This window comes from Felis catus, chromosome B1 (assembly GCF_018350175.1).
Source record: "Felis catus isolate Fca126 chromosome B1, F.catus_Fca126_mat1.0, whole genome shotgun sequence".
Lineage (NCBI taxonomy): Eukaryota > Metazoa > Chordata > Mammalia > Carnivora > Felidae > Felis > Felis catus.
Window position 1 is genome coordinate 44,992,970 of NC_058371.1, and position 20,837 is coordinate 45,013,806.

At 50.2% G+C, this 20,837-nt stretch overlaps 1 long non-coding RNA gene across 3 annotated transcripts in view; it reads left to right on the forward strand.

The window, feature by feature from the left end:
- Nucleotides 1-1,383: 1,383 nt before the first annotated feature.
- LOC102901096 overlaps nucleotides 1,384-20,837 on the forward strand; it is a 148,760-nt gene continuing 129,306 nt past the window's right edge. Inside the window, exons 1-3 of one of the 3 annotated variants that reach the window (XR_006596526.1) lie at nucleotides 1,384-1,760; nucleotides 2,660-2,789; nucleotides 3,963-4,163. This is a non-coding gene — a long non-coding RNA (uncharacterized LOC102901096). The remainder of the gene's footprint in view (nucleotides 1,761-2,659; nucleotides 2,790-3,962; nucleotides 4,164-20,837) is intronic. The other 2 variants (XR_002155821.3, XR_890217.4) reach the window with 2 other exon arrangements.

The following is a 20,837-nucleotide window of genomic DNA, read 5'->3' on the forward strand; positions in this document are numbered from 1 at the left end:
CGGCGGACGGAGGCTGGGAGCCGCGGTTCGGGCTGTGGGTGCCTTAGGCCCCGGGGGAGTGGGACACGGCTGAATTCCATCCTGTGCTCAGAGAGCCAGCCGGTGTCTCCATTCGCTTGTTCATTTACTCCTTCCTTGGCTGTGTTCAGGCCGGCTCATAACCTGATCCTTTGGTGAAGGCTCTCCACTGTTTACCAAGAGCTTTCACATATATGATCTTGCAACGCCTCTCCCAGGGGCCTTCGTGCCGTCTTGTCATCCTTATTTTAGAGAGGGGGAAGCTCTTACCCCAGTCCCACAGCCAGTGAGTGGCAGGGCTGGGTCTGGCACCTTCGCCCGCCGTGCTTTCTTTTCATACTTGAAATCACTCGGTTCTTGATCAGGATCTATGTGGTTATGTCATCTTGTTACATCACCCCATATGGACTGCAAACGCCTTTGGGGCAAGGATCATGTTTTGTACTTATCTGTAACTCACGTGGTGCAGAACAGAGCATCTTGTACATGGGATCTGCTTAGCAAGTATCTGATGGACAAGGAAAAAGACTTGGGTAGAACTAGGGGCCGCCCCAGTTCAGGGCAGACAGATTGGCGTTGCTGCTCTGGGTCTGTGGCATCATCCCTGATTGCCACCTGACCCGCCCCCCTCACTCCCCCCCACCCTGAGTCTTGACCCAGCCTCACACTCCTCAGCTGTAGCACCATTATCCTGATTATCACCAGCTCCACACGCCGAGTTCCTAGAGCGGGCCAAGAAATATGAAAGAAGGTGTTAGCTTCTAGATGTTGTCCCAGCCAAATAAATACCAAACAGAAGCTCTGGAATTGGAGGGAGGAGGCAGCCCACGTGCGGAGGAAGTAGAAGGACCACGTGGTCTCCTAGCGGGGGCCTGGCCCCACCCTCAAGTGCGGGGTTCCATCCTGCAAAGCTGGGTGACCTCAGCCCACTGCCCCTGGCTGAACTTGAGAACAAAGATCCTTTCTGTCCCGCCTACTTGCTTCTTAACCATATGAGTGAGAGGGCAAAAGAGATCCCATTTTGAACTCCCAGGAGAAAAGACAGCAGTAATAGTAACAATTATCTGGAGGTGACGGCTGCCATCAAATAGAAAACAGCTCACCCCTAAGGGCGACTGGAGGCCACATCTAGGAGCTGGAGCCATGTAGCCTTCTCTCTGACTCTGGGGGTGAAGGAGGCGAGGGAAGGACAGAGAACACGAGGGATTCTGCTCCGGATGCATTCATGTTCTCTGATTCTCTAGGCATGAAGGGCCTCCCCACCCGCCCCTGGTTTCTCCCCCCCCCCCCCCGATCTATGAATTCTGGCTCCTCCATCTGTGACGTGATGATTCAGGGCAAAAGTGGACCTGTCAGAAACAGGAAGGGAAGATAAGATAAAAATAAAACAAAATAAAGTAAAAAGTTAGCCAGACATAACTTTCTCCGCGCAGCAACATTCACATCCTTAAAACAAAAATCCCACAGCAGAGCCCAGAATGGGGGCCAGACTTCGGGCTCCAGGTCAAGACTGGAGAGCAGCGGGGGAAGGGATTCAGCGCCCTGCACCCGCCCAGATGCGGGAACAGAGAGCCAGGCGGCCCGGCCAGGACCCAGGGCTGTGGGCAGTGGGGCTGCCTCAGCTCTGCACGCTGTGCTCAGCCCCCCTTCACCCCAAGAGCCAGCGAGCTGGGGAGCTGCAGCGTGATTGATGGGCCCCAGCTTGAATGGAAAGTCCAGATTCCAGGGAGACCGCTTCAGAGGTAGGAGGGGAGACATTTCTCACATCTGCAACAAAATTAAAAATTAAATAAATAAAATTTGTTAGTTTACAAATAGAACTGTTACTTGTTACTCATGGTATTAATCTCCTATTTCAATTAAAACATTTTTATTAGAAAAAAATTTTTTTTTTCGGTAACGCCCGTGAAAGACGTTTGTTTCAGTTGCCAACATTTCTGCAGAACTAATGTGGGTGGATTGTGACAGATATAATTTCTCCATCCTACAGTTTCATCAACTTGAGTTCTGTTAAACTATACCCGCTGGGCTTAGCTCCTTTTAAAGTTTCCGCTTTGACAGGTAGATTTATTAGTCTTGAAATTTGTACAAATCAGATGTCACTCGTGGCAACTTGTCAAAATGTCAGTCTGGCGAGGCGGCATGAAAGGCTTTCTGGAGAGAGAGACAGACGCGAGGCAGGCTTTAAAGAACTCCAGCGCGAGCCGTAGGAAGGAATGGGAGGGATTGCAGCCTCTTGATCCTGAGGGCTTTACTTTATTAAATATCTCAGGCTGTACAGGGGGAAGGGCCCTCGGATCCCGGGTCTCTGAGACATCACGTCTGACAGCTCCCAAACGATGGCTCCTGTCGGTTACAGTGTCAAGTTTCTTTGCTTGTTATGTGTGCTTAGTGGGAGAGGGCGCAGGGGTGCTCACATGGGGGAGGGGGTGCAAAGCCAGGTCTTTTAGTTCCAAAAAACGCTTGGGTGGGTCTGTGCAGTTGGAGGGGCGTTTCAGGGTGGGCTCCCTTGGCCAGAAGTACGGGGCGCCTCTGGCTCACTGATGCAAATTCTATTTCCTCTGGGGAGAGGAGGGAGCAGGAGGGAGAGGGAGGCTCTCAGGTGCAGACCGGTGGAGACACGTCTGCTCTCTCCTGGCAGGGCTGCTGTGGGAGGCAGCGGGTGCCACACCAGTCCCAGGAGCCTGGCCCTCGCTTTCCCAGTTTGTGGGGTTCCTGAACTTCCCAGACTTCCCTGTCCCGGGTCAGTTAATCAGGGATCCTGCGATTTGGTAAGCTCCATAATTATCTTAGTTTGACATGGCAGGAAATGTTATTCATAGTCAGAAAATTTTCTGAAATTTTTTTCCCCTGGGGAAAGGGGGCAGTGCTGTAGAAAGAACCCAGCCGAGGTTCCTGATGCAGCTTTCCCCAAAGACTGACTACGTGGGGGTGGGGTTGGCTTGGGGTCGGGGGTGGGGTGGGGGGGGAGATGTGGTGGGTTAGGCATTCAGAGCTCTGGGAAGGTGCCCCAGGGGCGGGGCTGCTGCTACTGCACTGGTGTGTGTTTGTGTGTGTGTGTGTGTGTGTGTGTGTTGGTGCGCGTGCATGTGTGTTCTCCTGTTCTCTGTCTCTCTCTCTCACTGGATTATTGCACTGCTAGCTCATCCGTTTGTCTGTCCTGCAAAGTTGGGCGATACCAAATAAAGCTGTAGTTCTCTGTATTCTTACTGCCTCTCTCTCCCACTTCCTAAGGAGTTGTAGTGGGCTTAATACTGTTGTCCTCAGAGAGGAGGGGAAAGGCGCTGGGGGATGGGGACTTGCTTCCATGGGTAAGTGTGAGACTCACTGCCCTATAATGGGGTTTTCCCTCCTGTTGCCTCAGGTCAGGGTTGGGGGACTAGCAGGCTGGCCCCCTCAGTGTCAATTTCCCAAGAACCCCCCCCCCCCCCAGCTCTGGTCCATCTGTCTGCCTCCCAGATGTCTCATGGGCATCAGGAGCAGGCGTGATTTGCTTTGGGAAGTGTGAAGCATGCTCTCTCCGCCCCGTCCGTTCTCCCTCCTTTTCATGTTGACTGATGGAAGGCCCTTTGCTTCATAAGTTCCCAGAAACTCCTGCTAAAATGCAAACACCTCCTCTGAGGGGTGACACTCCCTCTCACTAGGGATTGGATGGCTCTGCTGAAAGCAATGAAGTATTCTGTGGAAAGGGAGTGGGGCTGGGATCGGGGGGAGGAGAGGCACGGGCATCCAAGGGGACTTGCGCCACCTTGTTATGTTTTTGAGGATCCAACCTGCTCCATGCATCTTTGTCCTGTCCCCAGAGCGGGGAGCTAGGCTTTTCACAGAGATCCAGAAGGGCTGGGGGAGGGAGGGGCAGCAGCCACTGTCCCCAGTCCTCCCACCTGCCTTGCTCTCTGGGGGAGGGAAGGGGACTGACACTTGGCCCTTCTGTCCCCTTACAGCACACGTGCTGACGTTTGTCGGTGGCTGAGTCCTTTTCCACCAGCAGCATGGAGTCTGAGGCGTCAGGTGGGACCACTTCCTTTCTCCAGGCCCAGGAAGGTGTTCTGTGGGCATTCTTCCTGAGAAAGAAAAGAACCAAGCTCGCCATTTATCCTTGCGTTTGGAGCCTGGCATCGTCAGGAACTGCACTGACCTTGCAAGTGAGTGAGATTATCCCAGGTGAAAAATCTCAGACATTAAGAGGCATGATAATGATACTGGTCATGATGATATAATAATAGTGGTAATTATCCTAATAATCCCCTAGGATGTGTGCATGTCTTTCCAAGTGCTCAGAGCACTTTCCCATTTGTGATCTCACATAACCTCAACCTACTTCTGGTCGAGAGACCGGGTGGAGTGGGCTATCATGGCCACATGGGGAAACTGAGGCACCCGGCTCCTGCCTTACACTCTGGTCTTTTCCCCCTCACTACGCAAATCCTGGAGAAATGAATTGTCATTTTTGTTGTCACCCATCCTGTCCCTGAGAGTGAAATACATAGGCGCAGGCACTCACGTGCATGCGCGCGCGCGCGCGCACACACACACACACACACACACACACACATCTGCAGCTTCCAACCCCCAAATGTGCCATTACTGAAAAGCACTGTAGCTTAGGGAGTTGAGAGACTTAATCGCCAGCCTCCACCCCTGCTCATTCCTCCTGTGCTGTGCGCAGGGTTGCTCATCAAAAAGGAGCAGGGAGGAGGCAGATCTGAGGAGCCCTTCACAGGGGAAGACTCTTTAGAAGAAATCACTCGGTGTCATAGTGTAGGGTGACTTACTTTCATGTGGCAAATACATTCTGGCAGCTCCCTGCTCCACATGGGATAGATCATTAAAGAAGGGGTGGGCCCAGGGAATTTTCCCAGCCCCTCCTCCTAGGACAGCTCTGCCAGTCACAGGGAGGCATCCTGGGGTCACTTTCAAAGCAAGAGCATGGGGTCTTGAAAGGCTAACCAGTAGAAAGCAGAGAAAAAACAGTGGGTGCTCACTGTTAGCTGGAGTCCTGTGATTCCATTTACTAAATGTGTCTCTGCTTAGTAATTTCAGGGCCAGCAGGGAGAGAAAATGCAGGGTTGGGGGGGGAGGGGAGGCAAGGAAGAGGAAGAGGAAGAGGAAGAGGAAGAGGAAGAGGAAGAAGAAGAAGAAGAAGAAGAAGAAGAAGAAGAAGAAGAAGAAAAAAAACCCACCAGCCCGTCTGGCATCAGTTCAGAAAGCTCTCCAACTCACACATCTGGTTCTTATATTTCAAAGTTAATTAGTCATATTGAGGCTGTCTGAAGATAAATTTATCATCCAGAAAAAACACAAACAGTCTGAAAAATGAAAGGAAGTGAGGTGACACGGCTTGACGTTTAAATAAATCATTTGAACATGATTAAAAAACTTGTCCTGTCTGACACCTAGCACTCGGGTACTTTGTAAAGACTTTTTGACAAAGACAAGTCCCTGTTTGGTATACAAAAACCCTTGCCATTTAATTACTCAGAATAATCTTGGGCCAATTACTTTTCTGAGTAACAACCAGGGAGTAAGGCCCGCAGATGAGCCCCGCTCTGGGGTGGCAGTGGGGGGCTTGGTGTGGTCCGTGATTATCCCAGTGACAAACAAAACACCTCAGACGTGAAAGGTTTGGGTCACTGGCGGGTTTTTCTGGGAGAGCAGCGAACATAAAGCGAGTTCTTAATCTGGCTCTCTCTGCATATGACTTGAGTTTGAGCAGGAAATCCTTCCCTAGCCCAAAGAGGAAAGATCCTCTTGACATGCCTGGGCAAATCCTTCCAAGAACCAGATGTGTCCTGTTCCTTACACCTCCCAGGGCTTCGATGACAGTTTGAACTCTGACTAATGGAATGAAGAGTTGGGGCTCTCTCTGCCCCAGCTGTAGTGGGCAGTGGCCAGCTGGGGGTGGTAAAAATGTAAGTAATCGTGAGCTCAGATATGCTGGTTTGTTCCTGGGGCAGATGGAAGTGAGTTGGCATCCAATACTCCACACACTCGGACCTACCACCTCCACTTGTCCCCTCCCGGCCACTCTGGCCCTGCCAGTGTCCCCCGTGTGCTTTGTAAAGTCACTGGCTCTCGTTCTTTGTAATGACAGATAGCTCTTCCCAGCCCGGCTCAGCGATGGGGACAGACGTCTGGAGCCGTGGTAGGAGAGATGCTTGGTGGCATCTGTGGGTGTTTCTAGATGTAAAGGAAGAGGGGGGCATTCTAGGGCTTTCTCCACCTCCGTCGAAGGTAAAATGGCTCTTGGGGAGATTTCAGCGTGCCTTCCAGTTTGCCCTTTACTGCATTCCCCATGCAAGACAAGAGTGATATAATCCAACATGAAAGTTTTCTCCTATTAGCAATTTGGTCTCATCAGTTTTGTTAATGGGATAACAAGAGGTGCTGGTTATGGTGCAAAAGTCTCATCATGTTGGTAATTTTCACTGTAACATGTTAGCAATCTGTCACTATTTGTTTCCAGCAATACTGGCAAGAGTCTGCTTACAACAGGGGCTCTAATTTTCTCTCCACACCACCAGGCTGTTCCTCCTTTCTCTGGCTGGGTAGCTTCCCCTGCTTTGATCTGTCTCCGTCCATCTTGCCGGGCCTTTGTTTCTACTTTCCCGTGTGTGTGTGTCTCTCTCTGTCACCTCTCACCCTCTGATAACTTAGTGCAATGTTTGTGTTGGAGGGAAACACCATCCCGGGGCAGCCTGCAACGATAGAGTTCCAGATCTGGAAGCCTCAGATTATCATTGCCCACACCCTCTCCTTTGTCAGGTGGAGAACCTGAGGCCCGGGCAGGAGAAGTGACGTGCCCAACATAGCAGTCCGTTTATTGCAGTCAGTGCAAGGTCAGGCCTCAGACTCTGGTTTCGTGACCTCAAATCCACGGGACCTTTTACTACTTGAGGAACAGTGTCATGTGAAAAAAATCAGCCAGTCCCCGAAACCAACTTTCCTGAACATGGGAAAACTCATCCAGGTCAAGTCAATAAGGTCACAGAGAGGAGTGCGTCTCCTTCACCAACGGAATGGGGCCTTTCCCAGCTTAATCAGGATGAGCTCTCAAACCAGGTGGTTGGCCCAGGTGAGTCATCCGACCAGCTGTGATGTCTCAGTCTCAGGGTCCCTGCTCTGGAATCAAGAAAGGGAGTGCTCTCCTCAGTGAATCCTGGCCAGCAGTGGGGTGGATATAGCTACTGGCCCTGGCCGTGGTCACCAGCTGTCCAGGACAGAAGCCCTGGCCATAAATAGTCTTTCCTTTGCCAGGTGAGATGCTCCTGCCTGCCTCCAGGCCCCATTCCTCTGTTGCAGCTCTGAGAGACCTTCACCTTGTCCTTGTGCATCTGTGGGGGTGGCCAAGATTCACTCCGGCTGGAAGCGTTCACTTCCACAGCTGGTGCCTTGAGGTGCCGAGGCTGAGAAAAGCCAGAAGCACCACCCTGTTGTGCAAAGATACCAGATTTCCGTTCAGACGGACTGGAGTTTGACCCTTAGGTCTGCCACTTAGTGGCTGTGTGACGTCCTAGATACAGAAACTGTTAGTCTCAGTTTCCTTACTCGCCGAATGGGGATTCCTAACAGTGTGCTTGTAGCTTTGTAGTGGGGAGTAGAGAAAATGTGTGCAAAGACCCAGAAGGCTCCAAGGCACACGGTAAGTCTGCCTCTTGCTCACCGTGTGGGCCGGGTGACGCAGATACCTACCTCAGCCATCTTTCGAATTCATTCCCGGCCGTTGCCGAGCTCACAGTTCAGGGTGGTGACCCAGCATGTATCTCTGGAGGTGTCCATTAAAGGGTGCTGGCCTGCCGGAAGAAGTGTTTTATTTCTAGGGTCAAGGAGAATTTCCAAGGTGGAGGGACTTGGAGCAGGAATAAAACATCTGTTGAGTGGAGGGAGAAAACAACTGACCCCTGAGTCACCAGAGGTGTTGACGTTTAGGGGAAAGAATGAACGTTCAAGTGTCTGTGCTGGGGTGGGGGTGCAGGGGGAGGAAAGGAGTAAGAAGACTTTGATTCGGGTGCTAGAAGAGCTACTAGGATTCTACGCAACCTCTCGTCAAAACCTTCCCACGAATTGTCCAAAGCTTCCTTGATTGCTTGTAATGAAACCACCAGCTGACTGTGAAATCTCCGAACAGTCTCATCACGCCTGATGAATAATAAACACTGTTCACAGGGCGGCCACTTGGCCACAGGAGGGGGGCGGTGTGCTCCTCCGAGAGGCGCCAGGCAGGTCTGCAAGAGAGCAGAGCCCAGGCTGGGTCCTGTGCGCGCTCTGGCTGGGTGTTCTCGCTGCCTGTCTGCCTATCTGCTGCTTCCTTTGTAGGTAGCAGATTGTGTGTGTGTGTGTGTGTGTGTGTGTGTGTGTGTGTGTGCGCGCGCGCGCGCATTTGCCTTTCCTATAACTCAGGTCTCCACTTGGGAAACCGGAGGGGGAGCAGATTCATAGGGGGGAACAGTTGAAAAAAAGAGGTGGTCTGGGCAGATAGGATCCGGAGACCTGCCTTCCTCTGGCTGCGGGAGATAGGGCCAGTCTTGTAGCCTCTTTGAGTCTTGATTTCTAGCTGTAGAGACCAACTCATGCTCACTCAGAATGTCGTGTCATGCCTGTCTCCTCGGTGGGGAGGTTTCCCCCAGAACGGGGCCTAAAGTGTCTCTGTCATTACTCTGCTTTTTGTTTTCTTTTCGCATCTATCAGAAGGGTTGCCTGTCTTGTTAGTCATGTCCTCTCCGGAGAGTGTAAGCGAGGTGACCACAGGGCCTTGGCCATCCCGTTCCCCTCTGTCTTCTAGTGCTGGCACACGGCACTACGGAGGCCACAGGCACTCAGGCATACCTGTTGACTGAATGAGGGAATCTGCAAAGAGCTGCCATTAATGACTTCCTCTACCTCCTAGGGTTCTTGTGTGGGTCAGATGACAGTAGCTGGGAGAATAATTTGAAAACACGAAAAGAAATGTGCCAAGTGTAAGCCATTGACATTACTCTCCTGTGGGAGGCAGAAGATACTCCTTTGCCAAAATCTCTCAGTAGCCTTGAGGTGAGGCTGGCAGAAACTGGACATCTTCCAAGTGCCTCCCTGCCACCTACACAGGGGTCCTTAAAGCAAGACCTGAGACTGTACGACAATGGAACTCAGATTTACTCACATTTGTGGGGCGTCTGCTGCTTTGCTGCTTTGGGTGCTAGGAGCAGGGGTCCTGAAGTGCGTAATTCAGTCTCCATCCTCAGAAAACACCCCATCGAGGGGGCTGGGCCCAACTTGCCGACGAGTAAATTTCCACAGAGTGACACGTGCAACAAGAGGAAGAGGCAAGTTTAGGCACTCGTGTCGCTGGAAGGAGTGATTGGCCCTCAGAAGACAGGGATGAAGGCAGGGCCACTTGGAGGATGAGGACCTGTTTTCAAAGAGCTTAAACCTTGGTGGAGAAGTTTGTTGGTTTTTTAAAAATATTTTTAGAGGTTATTGATTTATTTTGAGAGAGGGAGAGAGAGCGTGTGAGCAGAGAGAGAGGGAGAGGGAGAGAATCCCAGGCAGACTCCATGCTGTTAGCACAGAGCTCGATGTGGGGCTCGATCCCGTGAACGTGAGAACCTGAGCCGAGATCAAGAGTCAGACACTTTGCTGACTGCCCCGCCTTGGTGGAGGGGTTTCTTTTGCGACTGGGTTTCTCAACTTTCCTTGATCTTGCATTACCACTCCCCACTGCCCTGATATTTTCGACAGTGTTTCTTGATCACCCCCAACATGAAGTTTTAGTACCGCAGATACACAATATATCTGTTTATGTACTGTGGCTCTTTGGAGAGCCACAAACCATCGCATTCTCTTAGAGTTTTGCCCTCCCAAGAATCAGTTTCTGCCTCCTTGGGGCGATATTATCCCTGCTGTGAAGGCATGTGATAACACGCCTTTTTGCCCTCCCAGCCAATTCTGCCGACCTCACACAACTCCTACATGCCCTGATGGCTCTGTGTTCTTCCCTTCTATTGACTGTCACCACATATGCAACCCCAGGACAGGCACAGGACTCACCTCAGTCTCAGGGGGCCTTCCCGGATGCCGGTGGCTGTCTCTAGGTGTTAAGGGTGCTCCTGGCTCCCTCACCTTCTTTTCTGCTAGGGAATTTGGGGAACTTCCCCTATCGTCACCTTTGCTCCCAGGACCCACCTGTGTGGGCCTGACAGCACACTCTCGATTTCAGGAAACCAGTGTGGCTCTCCCCTCCACACCCCTCCCTGGCACGTCACATACAGTCGAGACTCTGTCATCCTTCCTTGGCCACCCTTCCAGTCACCATCACTCATCTTTTCATTTCAGCAGCACCGATAGCCCCTGATGCCGCCCGCATGGACGCCGATGGGACCCAGACGGCCGGGCTAGGCCACGTGCTTCCCGCGTGGGGCTTTGGCCTCTAGACTGTCCACCTCCTGAGGGCACGGGCTGCCTCCGGTTCTTCCTTTCAGTTCCTCCCTCTGCCTAAGGCCGTGTTCAAGAAATACTTCTTGGGGGATAGGCATAATTTTTTCCTTCTTGTCACGATGAGAGAAAGCAGGAATTGTCCTTTTTATAAATCTTCCCGTGGACTTCAGGGCACAGAGTAGGGGCTCAAGAAAATGTTCGTTGAGTGAAATAGGCTGGGGAGTGTTTGCACCGTGCAGACAATGTAAGGCTCTCAGGTCCCGGCAGCCTGGAATTTCGCTTTCAGAGTCAGATGGCTCCCAAGGCTTGAACCCCAGTTTCTCAGGAGCTGAGAAAGACACCTGCCCGGGGTCACCTCTTGTCACAAGGTTAGTGTACTCCTGGAGGGAGAGCCGTCGACGTTTTAGCTCCGTCGTGAAACCAATTATAGTTGCGAAGCAGTGCTTTCTATGTTCTGTCCTGGGCGTCTCAACAACGCTTCTTTTGGGGGCCTTTTTTTAGAGCAGCCTCTGGTTGGGTTGGATTAGCAGAGACATTTAGACATTCTGCTTTGCAAATTACCGGAGAAATTATATCCCTGTCATATTTGAACACTCTGAAATAGGAAAGAATTACTTTATTGGGTGTTCCCCCTCCCTCCTCCTAAATGTTCGAAGCTAACGAAATGTTTTCAAGCAATTTCTTGCCACTAGGTTTGGTGGAACTTACTTCAAGTGTCTTTCCAGAACCTTTCATAGAAAAGTAATTGTGTAATTAGCTATAAATTAGTAAAAATTATGCTAATTACTTCCAGGTGTGACATATTTTGTGCTTAAAAACAAGTAAGAGAAATAAAGGGGCTGTCACTGTGGTTCCCAAGTGAAGGTTGGCCCAGGCAGGCTTGACAAGCTGATGGGCACATTTACCTAATATTATTTTTTTTAATTATGTAATTTCAGAATAAGTACAAACAGACCCGAGAACACAAGTACAACAGACAAAACCCAGGGGTGGTTCTTTTTTTTGTGTGTGTGCTTAATTAAAAGGAGCCTAAGCAGGAGCTTTTCCAGTACTTTCCATTTCACAGTAGTAATGGAGGAGCTGGAGGTGGAGGCGGGGGGGGGGGGGGAGGTGACGAGTATCAGTGTCGGGGGATGTCTCTGGGATTTACAGGGTCCTTAAGCCAGAAGAGGTCCAATGGTTCTCTGGAGGTTTGCCCTCTCTTCACACCCCCTTTACCCTTTCACTTGTTGATATTAAGGTAATGTGGACCATGGCTCAGAAATGTCAGCCATCGTGTGCTAACGGATTGCCTTCATTAGCATGCATCGCTTTATGTGGCACAATGCTTTATCGTACTGGTCTTTCTCACATCTTTCTCCCCACAATCCTGTCAAATATGTAGGACAGGTACTGTGGCCTTCATAGTGTCCCTGAAAGTCGGAAGGACCACTTTCTCTTGGCATGGGGTGAAGGGAGAAACAAGGAGAAGGTGGAGTGTCCTTCCTCTGTTTGTTCCTTTCTCCTCCTCCCCCTCCTCCTCCTGTTGAATGAATTCTGAAGTTCATTCAACAATGCTCGGTACTTCTCTGCATTCACTGGCAATGGCGGTAAGGTACAAACCAACCAATCAGTCGAACATATTGGGCCCTATGGTAGGTGCTGGGCATCCCGAAAACTGGTATCACAGGAGAGCTCACTTGTGGAGAAGGTAGACGTGAGGAACTGATCCGATGGGACATGAGGAGTACTGTCACCACAGTGATGCTAGGTCTTGGGTTTCCTAAGGATGGCGCCATGTTCAAGCATTCTGTCTTCCCCTAAAAACATTTGTGTGCGTGAAACATTGTGTTCCCAACTCTGGTTTGGAGGATGTCGTTCCCCAAGCTGTAATAGAGTAACATAGCAAGGGCTGAAGCTGGATGAGGGTCCTTCTCACAGAGGACAGGCATATCAGCTGGATATTCCAGGGTAAGTAGAAATTTTGCAAGCAGAGGAGGGGAAGAGAATCCTTCCAGTCCATGGAGGTGATGGCTGGGAAGGACTCTGAGGGTTGACTGAGGACAGTCTTTCTGGTTATAATGCTTGTGTTATTTGACTTTCCCCATGGAGACCTGGTTCATAGCCTCAGGAAGAGAAATGTTAGGTCTGATAGGTCAGCTGGGCTTGGAGGCAGAAGACAACCCTCCCCCCACCCCCGCCCCACAGGAAAGCAGAGAACCCCCGCTGCTCAGGAGGAGACTTCCTCCATGGGATTTCTGACAGAGTGGTTTCCCAGGCTCTGCTGGTCACCATGCGGTCTCCGCTCACCTCTCAAGGTGGCTCACATGTCAAGGCTTCACGGCCACAAATGTAAGGCAATGGATTGTTTGGCTTTTTAAAATCTTTACCTATTTATTTTGAGACAGAGTGCAAGAGAGAGAGAGAGGGAGAGAGAATCCCAAGCAGGCTCCATGCTGTCAATGCAGAGCCTGACGTGGGGCTCAGTCTCACGAACCATGAGATCATGACCTGAGCCGAAACCAAGGCTTGGATGCTTAACCGACTGAGCCACCCAGGTGCTCCTAAGCCAATAGGTTGTTAAGGGGCGGCTGATCTGGGGGTAGCCCCACTGAACGAGGGCACCAGCTTAAGGAGGAAAGGGAATGAGAAGCACACGTGTGTTCCTTGCCACCCTTGACATTCTCCACAACCTTCTTATAAGTTTCTTTCGGCTCTCCAGATTGAAAAAAAAAAAAAACCCATTGAAATATCTTTTTGCAACTGGAAAGTAGAGAAATATTAACAAAGCGTAGGAAGACTAAAAACAAACCCCAATGACAGCAACAAACTCAAACAAAAAGGCGTGGCGGACCAGGAGGCGGGGTGCCGGTTCGGGTCCCGACGGCTCCTCGTTGTTCAACTCGCTTGACCTGAGTCATTTTTCCTGTCCAGCCTTCTGATTATGCATTTTTAAAACAAGAGGGTAGAGCCAATTTATCTCAGAGTCTTTCCAGCTCTGATCTGTCACCTTTGCCTTTCAATTTTGATTTTTGGTAGCGGCATGAGAATAAAAACCTTTATTCTTCCCTTGATCCTCAGCTCAGAGAAGATGCAGGTAAGTGGGCTGAGTATCACTTAGTCTGAAGAGGGGCCACGGACGGGTCTCCATCTCACAGTTAGGCTCGGGGACATTCGGAAGTGTCCTACCGTCAAAAAATCCTTTCTTTCCTACAGTTTCCATTTTCCCGGGGTCAAGGTGCTTCCTTGACAAAGAACCCTGTGGTGTGTGATCGGAAGCCCAAGTTGCTTTGCTTCCTATAAAACACAGCTTGTTTGCTTCCACTGGTCCTACCATAACGTAACCATAGTAACAACACTAATAATGACGAGGATGCTGAAGGTGAGGGGGCTAGCATCTACTGAGCGTGTGCCTCTGTGTGTCAGACGTTATTCTAAGAGCTTTGTGTTTATTAACCTATTTAATCCTGTGTGGTAGGTATCATTCTTTTTCCCATTTTACAGATGAGGACACAGGCACACAGAGAAGTTAAATGACCAGGACCCTTTGTGCTGGGCTTGAGGAAGTTGCATGCATTTGGAAGCAGATGCTTGCCGCTTCAAGCCCTGGACTCCCCAGCCAGCCACCCGAGGCTCTTGAGGATTAAAGGAGACAATCTTTGTGACAAGTACTTTGCAAACTGTAATGTGTCATACACATGTGGACAGAACCCAGTGAGGAGGTGGGGCAGATGGGACTCATCTGGCCAGCGGTAACCGAGCCTCCCACGCAGGGACAGCTGGAATCTCAGAGAAAGGCAGAAAAGCTGAAGCCCAGGGTGAGGGAGAGAATTCCCTGCAGGCAGATCGGTGGTGTCTCTGCCCCGAGGCTCCGTCCCCTTTTGGGATGTGTCTACGTCCAGGCAGCAGGTGCGAGCCACGCACAGCACACACACTGGGGCAGGCAGCCTTCCTCCTGGGAGCCCAGCCTTTAGCAGTTTGATTCTCCCTGGTTCTCTCCCCAGGTAGGACCAGGCAGGGGTTGATCTGCTTTGTCATCATCTGTAAGATCAAGTCCATCCACGGTGGCTGACATACGAGCCCTCCCCAGCAGGTCCTGCCCTATGATCTGGTTATATTTCCTGCTGGCCTCCACTAAGCACCTCTCTCTGCTCCCGTGGCCACTCTCCTTGGCGTTCCCTGCAGATAGCGTGCCGAGGTCACTCTGGAGCCTTTGCGGATGCTGCTCCCTTTCCTGAAATACTGGCTTCCCCCCACTCACCCCCAGTGACAGCTGAGTTCTACTTCCAATTTCAAGGCCTTTCCTGCAGGCCTTTTTTCCTTCTGTGAGCTTTCAGGACTTCTATCTCTAAGAGATGGTATTACTTGGATATCTGGGTATAGCTTTTCTGGAGGGCAAGGGATTGGCCCATGACTCAGTACCTCCCCCCAATTTTAATTTATTTTGAGAGAGAGGGAGACAGTGAGCAGGGGAGAGGCAGAGAAAGAAGAAGAGAGAGAAAAATGATATCTGTACCGCCAGCACAGAGCCTGATGCAGGGATTGAACCCACAAACCATGAGATCATGACCCGAGCTGAAACCAAGAGTCAGACGCTTAACTGACTGAGCCAACCAGACACTCCCCCCCCATTTTAATACCCTCAAGTTTTACCTTTTAGACTTTGCTCATAGTGGGTGTGTAGACGCTATTTATAGGAGGAGAGAGGAATGATTTAGACTCCCTTAGCTTTTCCGTGTAGACTCTTTTCGTGAGCAGTTTGGTTAGTGTTCCTCTCCAAGGCTGGTTTTACTCTGGGTCTAGGAAAGCACTGTGAGTGACTAGAAAGAGCTCAGCCCCCACTGCCCACAAAGGACATTTGTGGCACATCAAAGCCTTGCTAACTCCCACCCGTCAGCAACTCCCACGTCGGGGAGGTCAGCTGCCTGACGTGGAGTCTTGCCCTTGGCCAGATGAGAGATCTTCATACACGTGCTTTCCTGGCCAACATCACTTGTGGTAACTTCTGGAAGGGAGAATTTTAAAAGTCAAATGCATTCCGCAAAGGCACTTGTTAGTGGGTCTTTGTAGATGTGGTCATGACCTGGCGCATAATTTGCAGGGCTAAGTGCGAATCGAAAACGTGGGCCCCCTTGTTCAAAAATTATTAAGACTTTCAAGGTAGTGACAAGCAGAGCGTTATTCTAAACATGGGACTTTCTGGGTGCCGGGGTGGGTGGAGGGGGACGTGGTGGGGGTCTGTGTGGCTTGACAGGTGGCCGCAGGCTCAGGAAGCTGGCTCTGCTATGCTGTGAGTGTGATGGCTCTTGCTGCTACCGTCCTGGCATAGATGGTGATGGTGTTGGTGTATTCTTTTTACTGGGCCCAGTTTCCAAGTTGGGTAATAATTTTAAGTATCTTGCATGTGTCCAGCACTATTTACAACACCGTGGGGTGTGTGTGTGTGTTTTTAATTCGTGTTTTTACAGGCTCAGTAGAAGATATTTACAAAATTATAAAAGAGACAAGAGGTGCATACATTCAGTTCCCATATATCACTGTCAGATGAAGAAGAGGGGGCTCAGAGAGGCTAAATGATTTGCCCAGTGTCACACAGCTACTCCAGGACTTGGGTACTTTGCGTGTGGCCTTGCTCACAAAACACTTCAAGAATGGTGTGCTTGGTATGGGGTGCTAGGAGCCGCAGGAGGTCAGAGAAGCAGGGGTCACTGGTCAGGGCCATGGACTAGTTATGGCTGACTTGGAGAGCAGGAAGGGTTCTGGCTGGGGGTGGAGGGAGGGGAGGGAGGCTGGGAGGGAGCACTCTGCAGTCAGGGAGGTGGGTCTGGCTCCATGAGAGATGGGGATCTCTCCCAGACCCTCTCTCCTCAGTGCTCACCTTTGTTTACTCCTTTCCTTCTCAATAAGATAACTGTTCCCCCCAGCCATCTCTCTCCTGATTCTAGTTCCGTTTGAACGTGTTTTCCAAACTCTGGATCACAATCCATAGCAAAAACTATTTTCCGGTGTGGGCCAGTATACACATACGTGTGTGTGTGTGTGTGTGTGTGTGTGCTTGTAAGTTTTGTGTTTACTTACCTTTATGACATCTGACGCAGTCTGATGTTTTCTGTTATACTCTATTATGTAGTTAAAAAATTCAGATAATGACACGCCAAATTGAGGCATGCCCTGAATATGAAATATTGCTGTAACTCCACTCTGCCGTGGCTCCTAGACAGGAAGAATTCTTCTTCACTCTAGCGGTATGTCTTCAGCTTTCTGAGCCTGTGGAACTTTCTCCTTCTGGATACCTAAAGCTCATCTTGCTGGCACTCACCCTGGGATCCCCACTCCTCCTAAGTTGGATTTCATTATATTTTTATGCATTTGCATCTTCTCTGCCCAATACAAGGGAGTATGACTTCCTTGCAGAGAAAACACATGCCTAAGATACACAAGTAAACGTGGAAGGAAGTGAGAACTCACAGAGCCCGTTTTCCTAGCCCGTCTGAGGCCCAGCCCTGTCCTTTGCCAGAGCAGGCGTTCAGTAGGACTTTCTAGATCGAAGACTCGGTTGAGAATCTCAGAAGGGACTTGGGAATTTTCTGAGGGGTTGACCGTAACCTCAGCACTGCTGGTTTAAAAGGCCTCTCGGTGGGCCTTGCTTCTGTGTGTTCCCGCAGCGAGCTCTTGGAACTCCCTTTCTTGGCTATTCCTTGCCTTGTCACATTTCTCTGCCGACAGCCTTGCAGCCTCAGCAACACATCTGGGGCTTATATCCTATAGCTTTTTCCTGAGCGATGCTAACTGGGATGGTGGAGGGTCGGACAAGACACGCTTGGCCTGGCCGGCCCCCTGAGCCAGACAATAGAAACCCTCCAACACAAGCTCCCTACGCCCGCCCCATGATGTGGGGAGAGCACTGGGCTCAGTGTCTGAACACCACCCTTCAGGAGTCCCCTTCCCCAGACGAATGACTTTGGGGAAGTGGCCTGGCCTCTTGGAACCTCATTTCTCTTCATTTGACACCTCCTGGGCTTATTGAGATGACCACGTTAACGAGCACGTGGAAACTTTAACTGTATGGCTGTTTAACGATACCTGCATATGTAACTTATATTTGCACAGCAGCGCCTTCCCCTGCCTGTCTTTTAACGACTGCGTGAGCTGTTTTACAACCAGCCTCAATTTACCGAGGAACTGAGGTTTGGTTGGCCAAGATGACTCGGACTAATAAGGGGTGGAGATAGAATCCAACTCAGTTTTCTTGTTCCAAAGTCTGTATTCTTGTTATTATCATCATTGTTTCATGTAATTATATCAGCCTATTAAGTTAATTATTGTTTTCTCCAGCCCAGGGGTGCTCTTAAGGGAGTGCATTTCGGTTGATGCAGGGAGGGTTGGCTCATGGCGGGTCTGGGGAGGCAGTGGTAGGAAAATGAGAGGAAAAGAAGGGAGAGGGTATGAGCAAAGGGCTAAGTTTAGGAATCACGTGAGGCTGGTTGTGGAGGGATTCCTGGGTCGTTTCATTGCCGTTTCAGCGCCTTGGGTCTCTGGGCAGCCATCAGACACGCCATCCGTGATTTTAATCAACAAACCAATGAACCGATATTTACTTGGGGATTTAGAGGCTGACGCAGAAGTCTCATCGTTGGAGGGCACTTTGCACTGGGGTCATTTTCCATGGCCACACAGTCCCAGACCGCTAGCTCCTGAGTTTGGAATTGAAGGGGGTGATGTTCTTGGGAGAGTTTGTGAGCCCTTGGTGGTTTTCTTTCCTGTGTCCTGTCAATGCAGAGGGGAGAGGGTGGTGTCAGTGTTGGGGTGGGACCGTCTTCTTTGATGACTCAGCCTCCCCGAGTGAGAGGCACCAGTCAAGGGTGACTTCACTTCCTTTTGTCAGTTTCCAACCTGGTCTTTAAAAAGTGCTTTGACATTCGTTTCTCCAACGAACCCTCCCAGGGATCCCATGTGGTGGATTCTAGCACCAACCCATTTTATAGGTGAGGAAACTTGGGTCCCAAGAGAACCCATGACCCACCCAACATCATGAAGCCAGGTTTGGATCTAGGTCTTTTGATGATAGAGCCCACCATGATCATTCTACTTTTCTTCCGGTGCCTCAGCTCTTGTATAAAGGGCCAGGTAAGAGTGAATGTGAGTTACCCAAGCAGTCATGAATTGCCATGGGCTCCTACAGAGGATCTTCAATCCCGCGACTCGTCTCCTGTGTTGAAGCTTTTGGTGTTCTGTTCTCAGTTACTTCCTCTGGAGGATTGCTTTCCAACAGGTGTTAACACAGTGATCTGCATAACTATTAATAAAACCTTTGATACGGGGTCTGTAAAAGCAAACCAAATAATTCAGAAGGTCCCATTTCTCACCCCCTCTTAGTGGTAGCTATTGTTAGTAGTTCCATATGTGGCTTCCAGACATTTTAAGCATGGATATGCTGTATATGTATGTGTGTGTTATATATAAAATGCTTTTAAGCATAAGCAGGATCCTACTATGCATATAATACAGCCGCTTGCTTTTTCACTGAAAAAGAATTTATGGACATGCATTCATGTTAGTACCCATGGCCCTACCTCGTCCTTTTTAATTCATGCATAGTATTAATATTTCATTTTATGGATGAACCCGTTTATTTAACCTATTATCTATTGATGGGCACTTAGGTTGACTCCAGCTTTTTTCTATTACAAACAGTGCTTCAGTAAGCATCCTCATACAGTTGGATGAATTCAAATAAATGAATTTTCTGGCATGTAGGATTTGTGCATTTAAGATTTTGATCGATACTGCCACATTGCTCTCCAAAGAGGTTGTCCCCATTTACGACATCAATCTAAACATTGTTTTTTTGCATGTGTTCAGTAAATGCTGGGGAAATTGGTCCTGGCAGTTTATTCAATTATTGTTGTGATTCAACTATCCACTCTGCTCAGGGGTGATTCCATCACATTCTGGGTGTGTGATTTAAATCCTATCTCTGCCCTCACTGGCTGGAGGATTGTGGGAAGTCGGCTTGACTTTTCTGAGCCACGATTTCCTCATGGAGATAACAGTACCTCAGTTGAAGAATAGAGTTAGGGACGTTGGGAATGTTGGTCAGGCTTCTTGTCCAGTGCCTGACACACAGGAGGTGCTCAATCAGTGCATCCTATCTTTATCCCCACAAGGGCGGTCAGCTTCTGCCATTGGGCCCTAAGGAGAGAGGATTGCACAGTTTGCCAAAGGACTCAGAGGGGTGACCGAGGCACTATTGTTAGTGGTCTCTCTAAATTTCTAGTGGCAGAGTAAACACTCTTAACTTCGTAGATGGCAAGTCTCTTTAGGGCAGTGACTTCGTTTTCTACTTTGTGATGTTAGAGCACTGAGCCTGGGCCTGGGATGTGGCAGGTGCATTTGGGGTGACCGGTGAGCCAGGGTCTTGACCGGGGACTGTGCGTATCAGGAGACCCCATGGAGGCAGAGTGTCACTTTTAGATTCTACATCCACTAGGAGACATAAGTTATGCTTCTCACTTTTTCCATTTGGAGAATTTCAGAAAGAAGCCTCAGTGGAAGTTGGGGGAAGGCAAAGAACCAAAAGCTGGTCTAGGCCCAGAAATCTCCTTGGAGAAACTGCCTTTGGGACTTGGCGGTGAAGTGGGAGGCAGGGCCTGATGCTGTCTGGGAAGCCCTGTGGGTAACTTGCACGGGGGGTGGAGTGAGGGGCTCGTGGACCCCGAGTGGCACCCTGGCCTCTCTGGCTGCGGTATTTTGAGCCCCCTCTCTTCCACTGGGCTGGTGCTATGAGGGCTGCTGCCTTATTGTCCCGGGGACTTTCCACCTACTCTTCTGGTCTTTTCTCGCTCTATTTTTAGAAAGGGCCTTGTCCTTCTTTCCCCCATCAGCCACCCTCCCCACACTGCCTGCCTGCTCCAAAGGCATCTGGTGTCAAGAACTTTATCTGGAAGGCTCGATCCCTGAGGTCTAGGGCTGTCAGTCACAGCTCAGCGCGTTGGCCTGTGTACACATGGGGGGCAGGGAGGAAGCAGGGCCGTGCCCTGGGGCGTGGGAGTAGATTCAGGACAGTGGCCAGGTGACTGGAGTTAGGATCTGGGTTTGCCCACCAACATCTCACTGTATCACATCTCTCTGTGCCCCCAGACTTCCCTTCTGTTAAATGCAGTTACACCTGCCCTTGTCTCATCATGAGGGAGCTCCAAGGACAGTCTGATACCAAAGCAAGAGAAATCACAGAGGAAATTCCTGTCAGTAATTCAAGAAGGTGGTGTTGCATTTGTGTCTCTCATGAGTCCTTCGGGATTGAAATGGGCCAAACTAATCATATCCATGCAGAGGTTGGAACCTCCTGCCTGCCTGTGCCTAGTTTATTCACAGAGGGCTAAGTCTAAGTTCCTTCCCTGTCCTTACTAGCTGTATGATCTTGAACA